Source organism: Enhydra lutris, unplaced genomic scaffold (genome assembly GCF_002288905.1).
Source record: "Enhydra lutris kenyoni isolate GAN:26980312 unplaced genomic scaffold, ASM228890v2 scaffoldscaffold2, whole genome shotgun sequence".
Taxonomy (NCBI): Eukaryota; Metazoa; Chordata; class Mammalia; order Carnivora; family Mustelidae; genus Enhydra; species Enhydra lutris.
This window is the reverse complement of record NW_019154086.1, coordinates 60335689-60356759: the sequence shown is the minus strand read 5'-3', so window position 1 is coordinate 60356759 and position 21071 is coordinate 60335689.

Here is a 21071-nt window from a genome sequence, read left to right as displayed (position 1 = left end):
CTCTCAGCCCGAGATCTCACCTGCTGTCCTCTCATCTGTCTGATATACTCTTACTCAGACCTTGTTCAAATGTCCCACCTCTCCTGGGAAGCCTTCCCTGGTGGTACCAACGTCAGGTGCTCCATTCCCAGTCTTGTGCCATACTTCATATATACTACTTTATCAGAGCATGTAGCAGAATACGCTAACTATTCATGTGTTTGTCTTCCTTGCTAGATAGTGAGTTCTTCAAAGTCAGGAAATAATACTGAAAATTTATACTATATTACAAGGACCTCTAGTGCCTTATTGAATTAAAGTGAATAAAAGTGGGGCGCCTGGGTGGCTCAGTGGGTTATGCCTCTGTCTTCAGCTCAGGTCATGATCCCAGGGTCCTGGGATCGAGCCCCACATCGGGCTCTCTGCTCAGCAGGGAGCCTGCCTCCCCCCCTCTCTCTCTGCCTTCCTCTCTGCCTACTTGTGATCTCTGTCTGTCAAATAAATAAATAAAATCTTAAAAAAAAAAAAAAGAAAATACAAGTTTAAAAAAAAAATAAATAAAAATAAAGTGAATAAAAGTCCTACTAATTATTTCAAAATAGGCAGTGTTGACCAAAGCTAGATTCATATTAAGCTCATCCAAGTTTACAAAAATGTGATTCATATTCACTTTTATTTAAAAAATAGCTTATTCACATTTCCAACAATATTTAAGGAAATAGGATTCATAAATTTTGTAAAGGGAACAATTTATTTTATCGGACAATGATTAGTTGAGTCCTATCAGCAGTATAGCTGGAGTCAGGAAATTCAAGCTAGCTTAACTAGTATAGTTGGTTTCAATGAAGAATTAAAGGATAGAATTATACTCTATTATCAAGTGCAATACTATGCATTGAAATAACATAGATGAAACAAAATGCTAATTGGAATTTAAACCAAACCCTGTTTTAGTAGACTAAATAAGCTTTCAATCAAAAGGTGAAATTCAGCATTAAACACTAAAATAAGTAAGTGTTACCATCTGAGACCCAGGCTTATAAAAGTATGATAAATCTGGTTAACTTATAGTAGAATACAAACAACTTTGAAATATATAAGAATACAACTAGTTAAGGCATAGTAACAATCTGGTAAGGCACAGTTCACAACATAATTCAAAATATACTGGCCACAGAGTAAAAGCGTAAGTCAGAAGCAATTTATCCAGACAGATGAATTAATAATACAATGTTAGCCCAATCCGGTTCAACTATGTAGACATCCCAGGAAGTTGCCTCACATTTTCAAAGTTGCTTAAAACTGAGGGCACGTATTGCATGGAGCACTGGGTGTGGTGCAAAAACAATGAATTCTGTTATGCTGAAAAGAAATTTAAAAAAAAAAGTAAGGAGGGAGAAGAAATACAACAACAACAACAAGAAAAAGTTGCTTAAAACTGAATTCAAGTGCAACACCCTGATACAATCAAGCGGCTGCTGAGTGATAATAAATATAGATCTGAGGTTTAATTTTTAAGTATGAGATTTTATTTGAAAATTGATATTCAATCTTTTATTTTGTTTTGCATTAACATGAAAGTTAGTGCATAATAGTGTCAATAATCTGTTTGAAAGTCAGCAAAAAGATTTGCAAGCTGTCAACAGGTTTAAGAGCTTGTCCCAGTCATATTGACAGAAGCAATTCACAGCCTTCTTTGCTGGACACTCACAGAATGCCCAAAGTTGACATGCTAGGAAATTCTATTCTTTCTGAACTCATGGTGTATCCCAGAAAATTAGTTCTTCATATTGCTGGGATAACAAAAAGGTGCAACTCATCTATGCTGCTTTTTCACCCCAAGGCAGGTGACAAAGATGGTGTCTCCATCCTGAGAAAGGCTTGAGGAGGGAATGAGGAGACATTAGCATCCTTCTTAAGCAAGGAGAAATAAAAATTTAACTGGTCTTCCCTCCCAGGAAAGAATAGCCTCCCAATTAGATACTCCACTAACACTGTATTCCCCAAAAATGTAAAATTCTCTCTATTCTTTTAATCCCTCTGAAAAGTTGAAACTCCTTACCAAGTTGCAAATCATTAGCATTAAGTGACATTTATGAGGTCTTGATTTGCATAACTCTCTGCTGAAATTGTTAATAAAATCTAAGAACAGTACTCTCCAGAATTACATTCACATATTAATTTTTTTAATCAAAGAAGGAGTCATATAGAGACAATGACTGCAATTATCCAATCAGTTGCTGCAATTAGCAGCAAAAACAATATCCATGAATACAAACAGTGTGACCAAAACACCCAAAATTCAGTACCAGTAGTTTTATGTAAGAGTGAGAAGACTCTGCCTGTTGTCCATTGGCCTGTATTTATAAAAGAACGTGTTAACAAAAGGGGACAGAATTGAAGAAACCCAAGGCATGTTAAATTAAAAGTCGGAAGCACCTGGTTTCTTAGAACCTCAAGCCTGCTCTGTACATACACCATGGCCTTCTCTTTCCTCTTGCTTCGACATAATACTAATGTTGCTTCCTAATGATGATTTATAACCAAAGTCATGGTGAACACTGCATTATCAAGGCCTATTGTAAAATTTGAGGCTATCACATTAGCAATTCTGACAAAAAAAACTACAGACTCCAGAATTCTGTCCAAAACACACACACACACACACACACTCTCTCTCTCTCTCTCTCTTACCCTATAAACAGCCACGCTAAATGTCCTTCAAAAAACTTACTATTGTCATAAAACGCAAGAGTTGCAATCAGTGATATTTTTTGACATTTCAGAAAAGCAGCCCAGTAGCATTCTCATCCAGGATGGTCAGTTTCATGATGCCTGCAGTGAAATTGATGGAGGCAGAGTTCATAGGCCAATCTGCTCAGCTGATGCTAGACTTGCCATGTGAAGTGACAGGGGATTGATATTTTCTACAGCCGCTTAAAGTTAGTCAATTAAGGAGTATGAGAAAATGGGAAAGACTCCTCTCATCCTATTATAGCTTATTAATTCTTGGCAGGTACTTGGACTTCCTACTTCTGTCTCTGCCTCAGGATTCCTAAACTCTGAGTGATGTTATTATTCCTTAACTATGATCTTCACTTGGAGAGCAAAGAATCTTCTATAGTAGATAGCAAATTTGAGCTCCCCAAAATGATGTTGATTTAAGTTGCTATTAAACACACTGCTATTAGGTATGAGCACATACCTAAATATACTTCTAGTTGTTTTATTTTTGCCACAGGGAAATCCTGCAAATTATAATTATCATATGGAAACTTCATAGCAATGGAAAGTTTTCCTGGAGAAAGGAAGTACCTACCTGAAAATGTTACATATGAATTACCCCAAAATACCCTTTTTTGCCAAGTTGAGGAATAATAGATTTGAGTTGTTATTCGAACAGTAAACATGATTCTTTAATTGTTCTTCTTAAAGTCTTACTAACATTTTATTGTAACAGATTTAATCTTATTTCTATGAATATTTCAAATGGAAATTATGGTTTATGCCTTCTCTTTCCTACTTGGTGGCAACTGATAGATTGAGTTCAAATTTTTCAACTATTTAGCAATTATTCTGCTGCTGTGCTTCATCATACACTGTCAGAATAAGGTGGAATGGGGCAGTAGGAAGCATGGATAACAAACAGATCTACTTTTGGAAGCATTTAAATCACTATTAACCTCCAACTCAGCATTTTATAACAAACTGTCCCTCAAAGTATAATGGTACACATTAGTCTCAAGAACATACCGGTCACCTAACAACCAGAATTGAATAAATAATCTAGTTGAATTCAAAAATCAAACCAAAAAATATCTGTAGATCCCCTCTGAGTAAGGCACTCTGGGGGATACAAAGGAGGCCGCGTACCTTAATGAGCTATTGCAAATAACTAGAAAACAGGCTTCCAAGTGATTTAATTGGAGTGGAGAGGAAACATTTAAAAAATGAGAAATCATATTTTTTGGAACAACCAGAAAAGCATCATGGAGGATTTCACATAAAGACATAAAGAGTTTTTCTAGAGATCTGTTTAGATGGTAATTTATTTTTCAAAATAAATATGAAGAGAGGTAATTAAGATGAATAAATTAAAGTTCTTACAACCCATATAATCTCTTGGGCAAAAAACGGCAGAATCATTCAATTCTTGTATTTGATCTTCCTGTTCCTATATTTCTTACTAATACTACCCAGAGCATAGTGTTTGGTTTCCTTTTGGTTTTTTTTTTTTAAATCTAGCTGAATATAGTAGAATGGCTAAATATATTTTGATACATTCATACTGTAGAATATTAACAGTTTTTTAAAAGATAGATTTACAAGTGGTTAGATGAATAAATTTCCAAAATATATGTTGAATGGAGAAGCCAATTGTAAAATGTTGCACACAGTATGATATCATGTGTGTCATAAGCACTAAGGATAACTCATGATAACTTGTAATTTCATATAACTAAATCTTAAGCTCCTAACACTCAACTGACTTGAGCCTCTAGGCAATAACTGTGAACACCTGGGATTCACAAACCCAAGGTAGACATATTCTAAATTTTCACGGTATGATTCAATCCAGGAGTGGTATAACCCTAAGAGAGAGTCAACAACTTTTGCAGAAGGAAGGATTTCAGGACAGGACTATAGTTCATTAACTTAACCTGAATACAGGATCCAGATGAGGCTATAAAGGCGGGGGGATGGAGGGTGGTTCCCTGTTCTGAGCATTCAGCTCAGCTACTACCAGACACTAGAAAGGCACTGGCAATGCTCACTGAGGAACCCTAAGAGACTCAGTGTCCTGATGGAATCCTTCTCCATCTCATTTCCACAATCTTCAAGTACACTGGCAACCATGTATTCAAAATAGGTTTTTATCAAATAAAGTTACTGATATCAAGCAGCAGGGAAGGAGAATATTCAAAACTCTGCTGATAGACCAGCAATTACCAAATATATTCTACACAGTACTAGTCCTGTGATTTTTTTCTGTTCAGAAGAGGTCCAAATTTGGAAAAGAGCTGCAAAAAAAAAAAAAAAAAAAACCCATAACCCTGTCTTGGAGAGTCACTATTCACATACATATTTAAACACATGAAAAGCTCTGAGAAGTCATACAGTCACAGAATCTGTTAAACGTTGTTTCATTTCTCTCTAAACTCCACTGCCACATCCCTCTTCAACATATCCAAAGGCACCTAAGCCTTCATGTGTCAGAAACTGAATGATTAAAGCTCCAAACCCGATCTTCAGGTGACTTCTGAAGTGTGCAAATCATTCATCAAGGGTGCAAATCAGAAAGCTCTCTCCCTCTCTATCTTCTATATACAATCCAACATCAAATCCTATTAATTCTACACACAGAAAGCCCCTTGCTTTTCTCAATTTCTGCCATTCCCATTGTAGTACATACCACATTATCTCTTCTCTGAACTACTGCTGTGGTTTTCTATTCAGTACTCCCATATATATTCTCTCTGCCCATATTCATCAGCTTGGCCGCCATAACAAAACACCACAAGCTTGGTGGCTTCAACAACAGAAATTTATTTTCTCATGGCTCTGAAGATGAAAAGTCCCTGATCAAGGTACCAGGTACCTTGATACCTAAATTTGGTTCCTGGTGAGACCTCTCCTCCTATCTTGCAAATGGCCACCTTCTTACTTGTCCTCACGTGGCCTCTTTTCTGTGCACAGGCTGAGAGAGAACTGTGATGTCTCTCCTCTTCTTTTAAGGACACCAGTCCTATCTGATTAAGGCCCCACCCTTATAACCACACTTAATCTTTATTACCTCCTTTTAGGCCCTAACTCCATATACAGTCATATCAAGGCATCAACATATAAATCTGGTGGGGGGGGGGTCACAATTCAGTCCATACCACCCACTTCTCCTCTAACACCTATACTACAACCTAAGTGTTATTTTATATTTTTTTTTAATTTTTTTTAATTTTATTTTTTATAAACATATAATACATTTTTATCCCCAGGGGTACAGGTCTGTGAATTGCCAGCTTTACACACTTCACAGCACTCACCATAGCACATACCCTCCCCAATGTCCATAATCCCACCCCCCATCTCCCAACCCCCCTCCCCCCATCAACCCTCAGTTTGTTTTGTGATCATGTCTCTCTCTTTCAAAAATGGTCTTTAAAAATATCATCAGTGCTTTCCTCATTCTGGCATCTACTTACCTCAGCGACCTCCCTTCCAACCTACCTTCCACTATAATGACCTTTAAATTTTTCACACATCATGTTTCTGTTTATGTGAAGTCCTCTGTACATGCTACTCCATTCCTGCATTGCCAATTTCCCTCTTCTCCTGGAAAAGCTTCTCTAGCCCCCAAATACTCCAAAACTATATGACACCTCCTAGAACAGTCTATGTGTCCTATACTTCATGTACATTGCAATGATTTCAGTTAGGTATTATAGATTTCTGTAATTAGTTGACTAATGTCTTAGTCCATCTGGGCTACTATAACCAAATAGACTTGGTGGCTTATAAACAACAGAAATTTATTTCTGACAGTTCTGGAGACTGAAGTCCAAGATCAAGCACCAGCATGGTCGGGCGAGGACCCTCTTCCTAGTTCACAGCCACAGCCATCTTGCTGCATCCTCACATGGTGCAAGGGGCTAGGGACCTCTGTGTAGCCTCTGTTATAAGAGCACTAATCCCATTCATAGGCTCTACCCTCATGACCTAATCGTCTCTTAAGGGCCCACTTCTATCACCTTTGGCACCAGGATTTCAACATATAAATTGGAAGGCAGGCACAAATATTCAGACCATAGCACTTAATGTCTGTTTTCCTTACTAGACCATAAGCAATATGAGGCAGTGATCATGTCCATTTTGCTCATCATTATATGCACAGCATCTTGCATTGTGTTTACCATGCATACTGTGTTCACACAGTAGGTAAAACATTTGTTTAATGAATGAATAAATGTACCCAGAATTCCTCTAATTTACTGGAAAAAAAGATTGCAAGACCTACTTACAAATATTCTGTTTAACTAGTATTATGCAAAACACACTTTTGGAAACATACCAGTAATCTAAACTTCCCTGGGATAAAGATATAAACTGTCAAATAAACCCATAGGAAATTGCATTCAAATCTAAAATCCACAAGATCACAAATCTGTGAATATGAACAAATAGCAGAATTCTGATTAGAAGAGTTGTAGACATATTCTTGAAAATTTTCAGGTGAATTCTGAAAGGACGGACCTCTCTCCCTCTTTCTTTTCATTCAACTTGTGACCCTGTGATCAGAATTAAAGTCCAATTCTTTAGATATAGTGACCCATATGTATGTGATTCAAATTAATTATGACAGGTTTACTTGGCTCTAGCAATAAATATTTTATCAGCTGATTGCTATGAGTGTGTATGTATGTGGTTATGATGAAGGAAGATGCATGTGCCTGGCTCCGCATATAGAAAATTCCTTTCACTGCACTAGGGAAACTTTACAAATAAAATATTTTCTGGAAATTCGGATTTGTGCTATCAACTAGTGGTTTTTACCAACTAATCTTAAAGGTCCTGTCAACTCTGAGATATTATAATCCTACTTTTTCATACTTAAGAATTAATACACCAAAAAGATGGATGATATCTTGAGACCCTAGAGAAGTATCATCAAGGATGTCTTTGGGGTGGTATCATCAAGGATGCCCTGGGTGGTACAGCTGGTTGGGCGGCTGACTCTCGACTTTGGCTCAGATCATAATCTCAGAGTGCTGGGATCAGCCCCTCCTTGGCTTCATGTTGGTGGGGGGCGTGGTCTGCTTCAGGATTCTCTCTCTCCCAGAGCCCCTCCCCCAGCTTGCTCACATACTCTCTCTCTTTATCAAATAAATAAATAAATCTTTAAAAAAAAGGCGGGGGGGGGGTGCCTGGGTGGCTTGGTGGGTTAAGCCTCTGCCTTCAGCTCAGGTCGTGATCTCGGGGTCCTGGGATCGAGCCCCACATCAGGCTCTCTGCTCGGTGGAGAGCCTGCTTCTCCCTCTCTCTCTGCCTACTTGTGATCTCTCTCTCTCTGTCAAATAAATAAATAAAATTTAAAAAAAATAAAAAAGAATCAACAATAGTTAAAAAAAAAAAAGGATGTCTTTGAATAGCAAAGGTACTAGAAGATCCATTACATAAATGACAAGAGAATTATGGTTCTTCCACTCGTATAGGTAAGTTGAGTTGCCTGATGTCTAATTCCATATACTAATACAAATTCTATTATTCCAAGTTACCTAGTTCATTTAAAAGGTAGCAGAAAAAATAAAGACTAAAAGTCCATGTAAAACTATGAGTCACTTAAACCAACTTATGATATATTATTGTCCCATATTGAGTTAGGTGATAGAGAAGTCTAGAAATTAAGATCATAAAACCTCATTAATTTGTTTTTCCAAACTAAGGATAATTTATATTCAGTTGATTATAAAGTTTGCTTGTATGCAATCCATCAGAAAAAAAAAAGGCTTGCTAAGCAAATGAATATCATATACAAGATTATAGAGATAATGTTTATCCTTCTTAAGTCAAACTGTTCAAGTACTTAAAATCATTTGCATATAAGCAATTAATATGCTCATTATAAGAGGTGGTTATGTATTCATTAGAGTAATTCCTGTAGGACTGCTACTTGGCAAGTCGTCAGTGTGATTAAACATAAATTATATTATATATAATGGTTGAATACAAGCATCAAACATTTAGAAAAGTTCTTTTTATCAACCAGTTAATAGCAGATTGTTTCATTTCATTCTTTCTAAATTCCTCATAAGTAGATGCTTATTTAGTAGTCAGAACAGATACTGTATGTCCCATATATTTCTGAAGAATAAAAGTTCCGATTTCTCAAAACATTCCTTAATTCTGAACTTTCAGAAATTCATGCTGCCTTTCTCTACTAACTCTGATCTCATCTTCCATGACTTGGACCACCGCAGAGGTCTGGGCCAAAGCAGGCACTGAGGCAAATGGAGCCTCACTTGGGCACCCCCTGTTCAACCAACAAATCTGTGCAGCAAATTGATGAGATTATAATCCAAGGTGGGGTCACCTCAGCCATGGGAAGATCTTCTAAATAAGATACCCATGGAAAGTGTCATGTCATCTACCTTGCTCAAAACACTGTCTTAATAAAAAAGACCTTGGATGCTCAGTGTAGGTTAAACTTTCATGCAAATCCTCAGAATATGCTAATTACAAAAGAGAATGACAGGTATGGAAAGACATGGCTAAGACTGAAAACAAATCACAGGGGCTCTAGAAAGAAAAGCAGAAGTGGTACTAAATCTAACTATACATGTGCCAAAGCGGCTATGGAGCTTTTTGGTCTTCCCTCCTTCTTGACTTCCTCCCTCAAAGATAAATTCTCTCTCCCCAAAGTGGAAATTGTGCTGAGTCTGTAACATAATGATGAATGAAAGCCCCACAAAAATTGGTTTTTACATCAGAGAAGGAAATAGACTCAATGAAAATTTTCTGTCATAAATAAAATTTGTGGAAATGACTTGCAAGTTATAAATGCAAGTATTATTATTCTCATCCAGGGGGCATTCAATAAATGCCTGCTGATAAAGAATTCCTAAGTGTTCACTAAACTTTTAATGCCTTTCCTGTCACTTATCATTGACAGATGCCACAGGGCATTTTGTCTAAAATTTAATAAAGTCAATGCTCATCATAAAATCAATTAAAATGCAAGCTGCCTGAAGGCCGACTTCTTCCCTAGGTGATGAAGATGGCATGTTCTTCTCAGACCAAGTGTGCCTCTGTGTTGATGAAGCAATTCTCTTCAGCTGTGTGTAAGTCAGGATACCATCCACCATTGTCACGGAACGCTAATGAGTTCTTCTGAGCAGAGTCCTATGTCAACTTCCATACTTGCTACCCATTACCTCCTCTTTCCCAAAACAACCAGGGTGATAATGACAATACTGATGTTTTAAGGGGGAAAAAAACTACGGGTTTTTAATATAGAAGTATAACCAATGACTGCATACAAATGACACCTAGGGGGAACAATAAAATACCTGTGTTCTTGGTCAGAATGTTCACTGTTAATAATGAAAGAATCTGAGGCAACATAAATGTTCTGATGTGAGTGTAAATCATCAATGCTAGATTACAAACTCCTCAACTAATATTTGCATAGCACTTAACATTTACAAAACACTTTTATATATATTCTCGTACTTGATATCAAAACAAACCTATAAAGTTGTATTTTACTATTGGTAATTCATACAGAAGGAAACAGAAACTAAAAGAGGATATACAATTTATTTTAGCTTATGAAGCCCAGCAGAGGCAAAGGTAGGCTCAAACTCAGAACTTCCGATTCCAGATATTCTGTTTTCCCCCATCCATCCAAGCTATCTCTGATGATTCCACAGACTTGAGAAAATAATTTCAGGTAAAATGATTTCAAGCCCAGTGGGAGTGTAGTACTCTTTAGAATAAAGAGTTTAGTACTCTTAGAAGTCTGAGACTGAAAATTTCTGAACTGAAAATTTTGAGTGGGCCCACCCAGCATGAAAATGTCAGTGATAAGGCCTTTGCTTTGGGTTCAATTCCTCAGCATGGAAATCTAGGAATATAAATTGTATCTAGAATCCAAAACACTTAGGGTCTGTATTAAAATCAAAAGTGTTCTGCTCCTCTAGGCCCAGTCTAAGTGTTGAATTTGTAGCAATGCAGAATCATAGGCTCCACCCCAGGACTGTTAAGTTAGAATCTGATTTTCACAAGATCCCCAGATGATCCATATGCACTTAAAGTTTGAGAAGCATAGCTCTGGCCTAAATCTCACTGGACTTTATATTCTAGTAGAGGCAGGGTGCTGCCATTATGAAAGTTTGGGAGTGTGGACAAAATATCTCCTATCGTCATTAGATGTACCTCCAGATTCAGCTTCTCACATTATGTTCACATCTATGCCAGAATGTTTCCCCTCTTGAAGGAATGAGGCGAACACAGTGGTTGGCCACAGCAATTAAAAGAGAAACAGAGGGGGAAAAAGAAGAAGAAGAAGAAAAGAAAAAAGACAAGCAGAGCTAAAGCTAGGTGACTTGACACTTTCTGCAACAAAACATTGAGGAGAGAGCATTAAAGAATCAGTAAAATGTCTTATATATTAGAAGTATCTTTGAGGTACCTGGCTGGAACAGTAGGTTATGTGACCAACTCTTGGTTTTGGCTCAGGGTCATGAGATGGAGCCCCCACATACTCAGCCCGGAGTCTGCTTAAGACTCTCTCTCCCTCTCCCTCTATCCGCCCCCCCACCGCTCAAATAAATAAATAAATCTTAAAAAAAAAAAAAAAGTATCTTTGTTCAGAAACAATGGTCGCCAAACTGTTCAGAAACAACGGTCGCCAAACTGTTCAGAAACAACGGTCACCAAACTGTGGAAAGAACCAAGATGCCCTCCAACGGACAAATGGATAAGGAAGATGTGGTCCATATACACTATGGAGTATCATGCCTCCATCAGAAAGGATGAGTACCCAACTTTTGTGGCAACATGGACGGGACTGGAAGAGATTATGCTGAGTGAAATAAGTCAAGCAGAGAGAGTCAATTATCATATGGTTTCACTTATTTGTGGAGCATAACAAATAACATGGAGGACATCGGGAGATGGGAGAGGAGAAGGGAGCTGAGGGAAATTGGAAGGGGAGGTGACCCATGAGAGACTACGGACCCTGAAAAACAACCTGAGGGTTTTGAAGGGGTGGGGGGTGGGAGTTGGGGGAACCAGGTGGTGGGTATTGGGGAGGGCACGTATTGCATGGAGCACTGGGTGTGGTGCAAAAACAATGAATACTGTTACGCTGAAAATAAATTTTAAAAAATTAAAAATAAATAAATAAATAAAATGAAGATTGATTTTAAAAAAAAACAATTTTTTTATTAATTAATTCCTTTATTATCAAAGGAGTACCGAATACTCTATTAGTCCCAGCCTTACATAGTCCTGAAAATTAGCATGAACTAATCTGTAAGTACCAATAAAACATACTACATGAGTCGAGTCACCTGGAAGCTTCAATATGTGCTAATAATTTGTTACCGGAACTTATTTTAAAGACAACTATGATATACTTTTTAGATGACACCCATTGTTCTGAAATGTAATTTGCCTAAGGAAAAACAAGTGAGTCAGTAGCCTGCATCAGATTTCAAAAGTAATTCTGGAGATTTGTTCTTAGAATAATAGGATTGTGGCTAGGAACAAAGTAGACATCTCACATCGCAAAGGAATCTGCAAACGTCCAGGGAGAGCACCAAGTCCAAGCGCAGAATGCCTTTAGGAACTGATAAAATCTGCGTCAAGACCCACATGAACACCAACCAACTGGAAGGTCCAAGAGGAAGGGTGTTGTAATTAACTCCCCATGTGACAGCTAGACCCCTACCAATACCCTACCTGGCAGATTAGCTCATCTTCGCAATCACTGAAACCCATTCTAACTGGAACTGTTTATCATGTAAACAACATGGCCCAAATGAAACAAAATACTGCTTTAAATGTCAAATAAAAGGTATTTTTTAAAGCAGATATGAAAGGAAAACAGTCCTTAGAAGAAGCCCTGACAATAGGCAATTAATAAGCTTATTTAACGATTTTGAATGAAAAAAATCAATAAATCAGTGAAGTTATTGATCATTGCTACTCCTATGCCAGATTTCTATCCAGAGTCCCCTTTGGGGCTCAAATGTCAGGGATATTTTTGCTTTGCTGTGACTTCCTTTTACAGCAGTGATGAGGTTTACCAAAGTCAATAGTGAAAAAACTGTTATCCTCCAAGCATTCATGCTGGAAAGGGTAGCACACACAGAATATATGATACATGTTTTTTTAATTGCAGGCAGTTGCAATGCACTGAAGTGGAATCCGTAATGCAGAAAAGTCAAAAGTAAATTTATAATTGTCACAAAACATCCTACAGTGAAGTAAAGCATGTGCCTTAAAAGAAAGAAGCAGAGCTTTATCTGTAATTGAAGGAAGGGTTGCAAGCCAGGGCACATCAATGGATCTTTAAGCAGTAGGGAGAGGAATGTTGATGGCACTACAGTCTTTTGGGGCCACATCAACACACAATTATCCAAGTCGCCAGCTATCATATCACCTTAGAAAATATGCGATCCCTGCCTGTGTATATACAGTCATTTCTAAACCCGGTATAAATCTTTCAAGAGCCAACACAAAAAGTCAGGATTGGAAAACTCTTAATATCAAGAAATGTTTTCTAAGAAGCTGCTAAGTATAAGGCACTCAGGAACATCAGTGGTAGAAGTAAGATATCTGCATTAGCCATAAGAGCAACCACATTCATGAGTACTTCTTTATGCCCCATTTAAATCACTTTTGAAATTACTTTTTGTTGGAGAAAATGATCTCCTCACTAACCACTTATGCATTTTCACATGAATCCAACTATATCAGTCACAGGATATTCCTTGTTAGATAAGGAATAATTAGTTCCTTTTCTAAAATGGATGCAATAATTCAAAAGAATAGTAGCCATCATCTCTTGGGGAAAAAATGAATTAGCAAAAGTAAAGGTCTCTCGGCCAGAACCTTCAGCATGTGATATTAGGAATGTGGTGGCCTTTGGTAACAGGTTAGAGTTGAAATGGGAGGCAAAGCTTACCTGAATTTGCCAGAAAGAATGAAATAAGAGCACTATTTCCATATTCCAAAGCAGAACGATTATGAAGGCAATAAATTATGATAAAATGTGTAGCTCTGGGCAAGCACATAAAAGCATGAAGAGTTGCCAAACGCAAGCAAGTTTATGATTCGCCCTGGATCGTTTTCAGTCTCTGACAGTGACAGCTAGGAAATGCATACTTGTTGAGCTGAAGAAGAAAGAAAATGCCTACCCCCAAGATTGCACACCGAATATCTAGCTCAAGTAGGGGAAATGATCTTATGGCAAAATTACCCCCCAAGGCAGGGTCTCACATCACAGAAAACATTTTTATAAAGAAAACTGTTTGCAAATCTGTTAGTAGTACCTCCAAGGTAAAGAAAATATACAAACGAGTAGCCCCCTCTATTTTTTAAAAAATGTTCATGTTATAAGTGAATCAAAAAGGCATGAAAAAGAAGAGAGAAAGGAAGTCAAAAAAAAAGGAGGGGGAAATGACTCATTCGTGAGTTCTTTAGTGCTCCCAGAACTTTTAAATTAAATTCAAAATAAAAGTTTCCAAAATAAAGAAATGTCAACCCAAATCCTTGTTAACAAAAGTGAAATAGTCTCTATTAGATAGGCAGCTTGTTATTTTTTTCTAAGTTTAATTTTATAGCTAAGAAGTGTGACCGCAGAGGACGTAAACTTGAAATGAAAATAATGCGTTTATTAGACGGATAAAGGTGAAGCACATTACAATCAAAAAAGATGACATTGCTGAAAGGAGGAACTTTGAAGTGATAACGAAAAATGAACAGGGGAGGAGAAGAAAAGAATTGGGAGAAATGGAGCACGAAGAACATTATTTCGTGTAAATTAAAATTAAATGTAAAAGGATGACAGTAGCTGTGATCTCGTCAGGCTGAGGTATTTTGGTGGCAGACGGTAATATGAGAATTATAAGCATTTGCAAACCACAAGTCTGCAGGCATGCACATTTCTCCTCTCCTGTGACTGTTAATCAAGTTTGTTGTTGTTGTTTTTTTTCTTTTTTTTTCATGGAGAAAAACAAATTCCAAAATATCAGTTTCATGAACCCCTGCCAAAATCAGGAGCAGTTTGGTCCCTGGCAATGACAGTCCCCCTGCAAGTTGCAGGCAAAATTGGGCAAAAGATGCGATGTTTTTATGGTGCCTCCATCTGATAGCAGCATTCCTAGAGCCTGCCTTTCAGGCAGAATGCAGACTGCCCCTTTCTCCAGGCTGTCTCTGATTTAGCAACTGTCCCCTGTCCCCTCTCCAGGCTTGTCAGCATCACAACTCTCCTTCTCTAGACCCATATCAAAAATGGTCTGGCTCCATCTCCTCTCCTCTACTAAGAGCTAACGCATAGTGTTTGCTCTATGCCAGGCATGTTGGCATATATTAATGCATTAAAAATATGTCATCCTCAAAACCACCTGATGCGGTTTGTACTATTCTGACCCTCATTTTACAGATGTGCAAAACATTATAGTCTATGTAGGGAGTTTTCATTTTGTGCAGAGTGCAACAGAAAGCTTTCAATAGGATTTTAAGCTGCAGAGTGATATGATCAGATTTATATTTTTAAAAAACTCTTTTGTGGGAAATGGATTGGAGGAACAAGAGTAAATACACAGAAACAAAGAAAAAGGCTATCATAATTGAACCATCCAGAAAGTGTGGTGGTTCCATGGTTGTGCCAGAAAGGATGAGCTATGGTCATTTTCAGGGTGTATTTTAGAAGCTGAGCTGACAAGACATGGTATTGACATGAATGCAGGCAAAGAACAAAAGGCAGGACTTTATGAAGACTCCCATGGTAGACAGTGTGTCATTTTTTGAAATGGGAAAGATTGAAAGAATGGAAAAGCTGAAACCAAGAGTTCAGTTTTTAATGTGTTGTGTATAGTTGGCCTTAAGCCTCCACCCTAGTGTTTAATTAAACTATGATTTGATTGGCTCCAAAGTGGAAGGTAATAAGAGAAATATTTATGAATCTGGGAGAAAAGGAGACATTCTTTTCCGAGGCAGGGGCTCTAAAGAGGGAATCAGTTCTAGAATTCCCAGCACTGTGCAGTGTCCCTGGTGTAGCTGTAATAGAACAAAGCTTGTTTCTGTAGCGGAGAGCCTGAGGCAGCCAAACCATGATGTCTTTTGCCCAGCCAGGAATGGTATGGGACAGAAGCCCAATGTCTCTGGCCCCTAGAATGGTGCCGAATATCTGAATGGGGAGTCCTGAAGTATCCTGCAGTCATGACAAGCTCTCTCCCCACACCCCACCACAACTGAGAGCTTACAGCCAGCCTCCAGATGGTAACACCAATATCTCCAATGATGGGAGCACACAGAGCAACAGCCAAAGGCCAACGACCAGACAGGATGAGTGACATCCCACTTTGTGGATGTCTGTATGGGAGAAAGAACAACTTGGACCACATGCTTCCCTCAGATGCCAGAACTTGGGCCACTTTGAAGAAAACACAGGGGAGGAAGAAAATTCAGAATTAACTCAGTTTACAACAAAAACAATAAGACAACGCATAAAGGTAACTCAGTTTACCTGAGTAACTATTTAACTAGTTACTATTTAACTAGGTAACTACAGTTTACCTGAGTTAAAACTATTAGAATTAATGTGTTTTGCCTTGAAGCAGAATGTGGATTGATAAAGTTTCTTCAAACACTTAAGTAAACTTACTTGGAAATTTCCACCAATTATAACAGTAATGACTCATTGGTATTTATCCTTCAGTTCCCCTCACAATCTTCTGGGAGATTCTGTGAGGTGCTTTACAGGGGGATACAAACATTCAATCCATAACATCCTCCTTTTTCTCCTTTTCTGCCTCTAACTCTTTTAGATAGAATTTAAGTGGCAACTTAAATATCAGTTCCTCATTTATTCACTTATCCAAAAAAATATTTATAGAAGGTCTATTATTTGCCAAGAGTTGGTTCTAAGTTGCTGGTAAAACATCAGAAAAGAAGAAAAATAAGATCAATAAGCAGTCATTCTAAATGTGAGGAGGGGTGGCTGGGATAGGGGAGTATGGAATAGATAAAACAAAAGTAAATAATCATGTCCTATGGTTAGAATAACACAGGTTATCTGATAGAGAACAAATGGGGAAGTATCGTTCTTTCTGTAGTCTTAGCAGAAACTAACTTCAAAACTGGAACTGCCCTTAAACCAGAGTTAATTATTTACATCATTCCACTCTTTGCAACCTTAGGTAGTTTGATTTACATGAGAATGTATTATCATTGTTATTTAATTGTATCTCTATGTAAACTTGCCACTGCCATAAAACAAAGTTAACAGTGCCCTATATGGAGCAGTATAATGGGTTAGAAAGGGTACAGGCTTCAATGTACAGACCTCTACTGCATTCCTATACACTTAATAATGAAGCAGGAGGGGCGCCTGGGTGGCTCAGTGGGTTAAAGCCTCTGCCTTCGGCTCAGGTCATGATCCCAGGGTTCTGGGATCGAGCCCCACATCTTGGGCTCTCTGCTCAGCAGGGAGCCTGCTTCTTACTCTCTCTGCCTGCCTCTCTGCCTACTTGTGATCTCTGTCAAATAAATAAATAAATAAAATCTTTTTAAAAAATAATAATGAAGCAGGAGAAAGGGAAATTAACAAAACAATCCCATCTACAATTGTACCAAAAACAATAAAATACCTAGGAATAAACTCAACCAAAGAGGTCAAAGACCTGTACTTCAAAAACTGTTATAAAATGATGAAAGAAATTCAAGACAATATAAAGAAATGTTAAGTTTCATACACTTGAAATGGAAGAATATTGTTAAAATATCTACACTTCCCAAAGCAATCTACACATTTAGTACAATCCCTATAAAAATACCAATAACATTTTTCACAGGATGAGAAAAAAGAATCCTAAAATCTGTATGGAACTGAAAAAGACCCCAAATAGCCAAAAGCAATCTTGAAAAAGAAGAAAAAAACTTGAGGCATCACAATCCCAGATTTCAAGATATACTACAAAGCTATAGTAATCAAAATAGTATGGTACTGGCATAAAAGCAGACATAGATCAATGAAACAGAACAGAGAACCCAGAAATAAATCCATGATTACATGGTCAATTAATCTTCAACAAGGGAAAAAAGAATATGCAATGGGAAAAAGACAATCTCTTCAACAAGTATTGGGAAAACTGGACAGCTACATACAAAAAAATGAAACTGGACCACTTTCTTGCACCATATACAAAAATAAACTCAAAGGGATTGAAGGCCTAAATATGAGACTTGAAACCATAAAAATCGTACAAGAGAACACAGTCAGTAATTTCACTAACACTAGTCATAGCAACTTTTTTCTAGACACAGCTCCCAAGGCAAGGCAAACAAAAATAAAAATAAACTTTTGAAAATACATCAAAATAAAAAGCTTCTGCACAGCAAAAAACAATCAATAAAACTAAAAAGCAACCTACCAAATGGGAGAGAAATTTGCAAGTGACATATCCAATAAAGGATCAGTATCTAAAATATATAAAGAACTTATACAACTCAACACCCAAAAAGTACATAATCCAATTAAAAATGGGAAGAACACACGAACAGACATTTCTCCAAAGAAGATATACAAATGGCCAACAGACACATGAAAAGATGCTCAATATCATTAATCATCAGGGAAATGCAAATCAAAACTACAATGAGAGGGTGCCTGGGTGGCTCAGTAGTTAAGTCTCTGCCTTCGTCTCAGGTCATGATCCCAGAGTCCTGGGATCAAACCTGCATCGGGCTCTCTCCTCAGTGGAGAGTCTGCTTCTCTTTCTACCCTTCCACCCTGCTTGTGATCTCTCTCTCCCTCTCTCTAATAAATAAATAAAATCTTCACCAAAAAAACTACAATGAGATATCCCCTCACACCTGGCAGAATGCCTAAAAGCAAAAACAAAAGAAACAATAAGTGTTGGCTAGGATGTGTAGAAATAGGAACCCTCACGCACTGCTGGTGGAATGCAAACTAGTGCAGCCACTATGGAAAACAGAATGGAGGTTCCTCAAAAAATTAAAAGTAGAATTAACCTATGATCCAATAATAATACTACTGGGTATTTATCCAAATAATACAAAAACACTAATTCAAAGGGATACATGCACCTCAATGTTTACTGCAGAGTTATTTACAACAGCCAAATAATGGAAGCAACCCAAGTATCCATCAACAGATGAACCGATAAAAAAGATGTGGTTTCACACATGCATGTGCATGCATACACACACACAGAGGAATAATATTCAGCCATAAAAAAGAAGGAAATCTTGCCATTTGTAACAACATGGATAGGGCTAGACAGTATGATGCTAAGTGAAATAAGTTAGAGAAAGACAAATACCCAAAGATTCTATTGATATGTGCAATTTAAAAAAACAAAACAAATGAGCAAAGAAAAAAGAGAGAGAAAACAAGAAACAGACTTCTAACTATAGAGGACAAACTGATGGTTACCAGAAGGGAAGAGGGTGGAGAGTAAAATAGGGGAAGGGAATTAAAGAGTACCCTGATGATGATGAGCACTGAGTAATATAGACTGTTGCTGAATCACTATATTGTACACACCTGAAACTAATATAACACTGTACATTAACTATACTGGAATTAAAATTTTAAAATATTAATAATAATAAAAAAGAAAGGCTGTAGGCTTCAAGGTCCAAGAGAGGAGTGTTCCAATCCCTGATCTGAATCTTGCTAGTTGTGTCCCTTTGGGTAAGTCACCTGACCTCATAAAACCTCATCTTACCCATATGTAGTGTGAGAATAGGAACACTGAACTCAAAGTTTTGTTACAGTTATCAAAATAATAATAAAATTAAATAATATACATTTACTTAGTTTAATTAAAAAGTCTCAACTCATTGAACTATAAATCTGAAATTGTTTTACCATTTTCCAAAGGAATACCTATTCAAATGTCTCTTTTCAACCTCTGTTCCACCTAGGAACAAGCTCCTTAAAGATCTCTGAGCCCATGCTTATACCATTTCTTCAGTTTAGGTTTAGTCTCTGAGCCCATGCTTATACCATTCTTCAGTTTATCTCATATCTTCTATTTCTCCCTCTTCTACAATAGCAGGGCACCCCATTAACTGACAGTGTTCGGGATAGGGGGGAAGGAGGGTGGACTCCAGAGATAGTACCCTCTGCCTAAGCTTCAATGGCAGGTGGAAGTGGGGAGACATCTGCTCTTTTGAGTGACCACAATATCTGGTGAATAATCCACCATTCTCTTTCTTTTAATTGTTGAGATTCTCTGTGGAACACTGGCTGCTTGTCAATTCCACCTCTGAAAGAGATATCCAAGTGTGTGGGCTCTTTGTAGGTTCATAGGAGGGAGGGTACTTTGCCTAACCACTCTGCATAATCTCCTGGCTGGGAGACCAGGCTGAAGCTAAGTCTATTCCTTTCTGCTCAATACCAGCCATAATTAGCAGTCTTTTCGATACAAACAGGAAAATCACATATCCTTACTAAATGGGGGGAATAGAGTTGAGCCTGTCACTCTACTCACAACCCTATCATCTCTCTTCTCCCTGCCCTTTCATCCACGCCCAGAACCATCAGTTGGTATGCTGGCTCAGTGGTTCAGCAACATTCAGGAAAGAGAAGGTCATCGTTGTAGACCTCATAGAAAGGGAAGTACTCAGGCATTTACTACCAATATCCACACAACATACCAACATCAAGGCCTCCCTGGCACCCACCACACTTAAGCATAATGTCAAAATCCTTATCACAGAGGTCTTCCAATCATTGCAAACTCTTACTTACACCACCACTCCAGCCATATCCCATGCCACTCCCACCCCTTGCCATCTGTATCCTTGCCTAACTTTGTCTTAAAGACTTTATTTTTTATTTGAGACAGAGAGATAGAGAGAGACCACACAAGCAGGGGGATAAGGGGAGGCAGAGAAAGGAGGACAAGGAGACTCTTCCCTGAGCAGGGAGCCTGACCCGGGCTCCATGCCAGGACCCTAGAATCATGACCTGAGCTGAAGGCAGATGCTTAACCCACTGAGTCTCCCAGGTGCCCTATCACTATCTTCTTTTTTTTTTTTTTTTTAATTTTATTTTTTATAAACATATAATAAATTTGTATCCCCAGGGGTACAGGACTGTGAATCGCCAGGTTTACACACTTCACAGCACTCACCATAGCACATACCCTCCCCAATGTCCATAATCCCACCCCCTTCTCCCAACCCCCCTCCCCCCATCAACCCTCAGTTTGTTTTGTGAGATTAAGAGTCACTTATGGTTTGTCTCCCTCCCAATCCCATCTTGTTTCATTTACTCTTCTCCTACCCCCTTAACCCCCCATGTTGCATCTCCTCTCCCTCATATCAGGGAGATC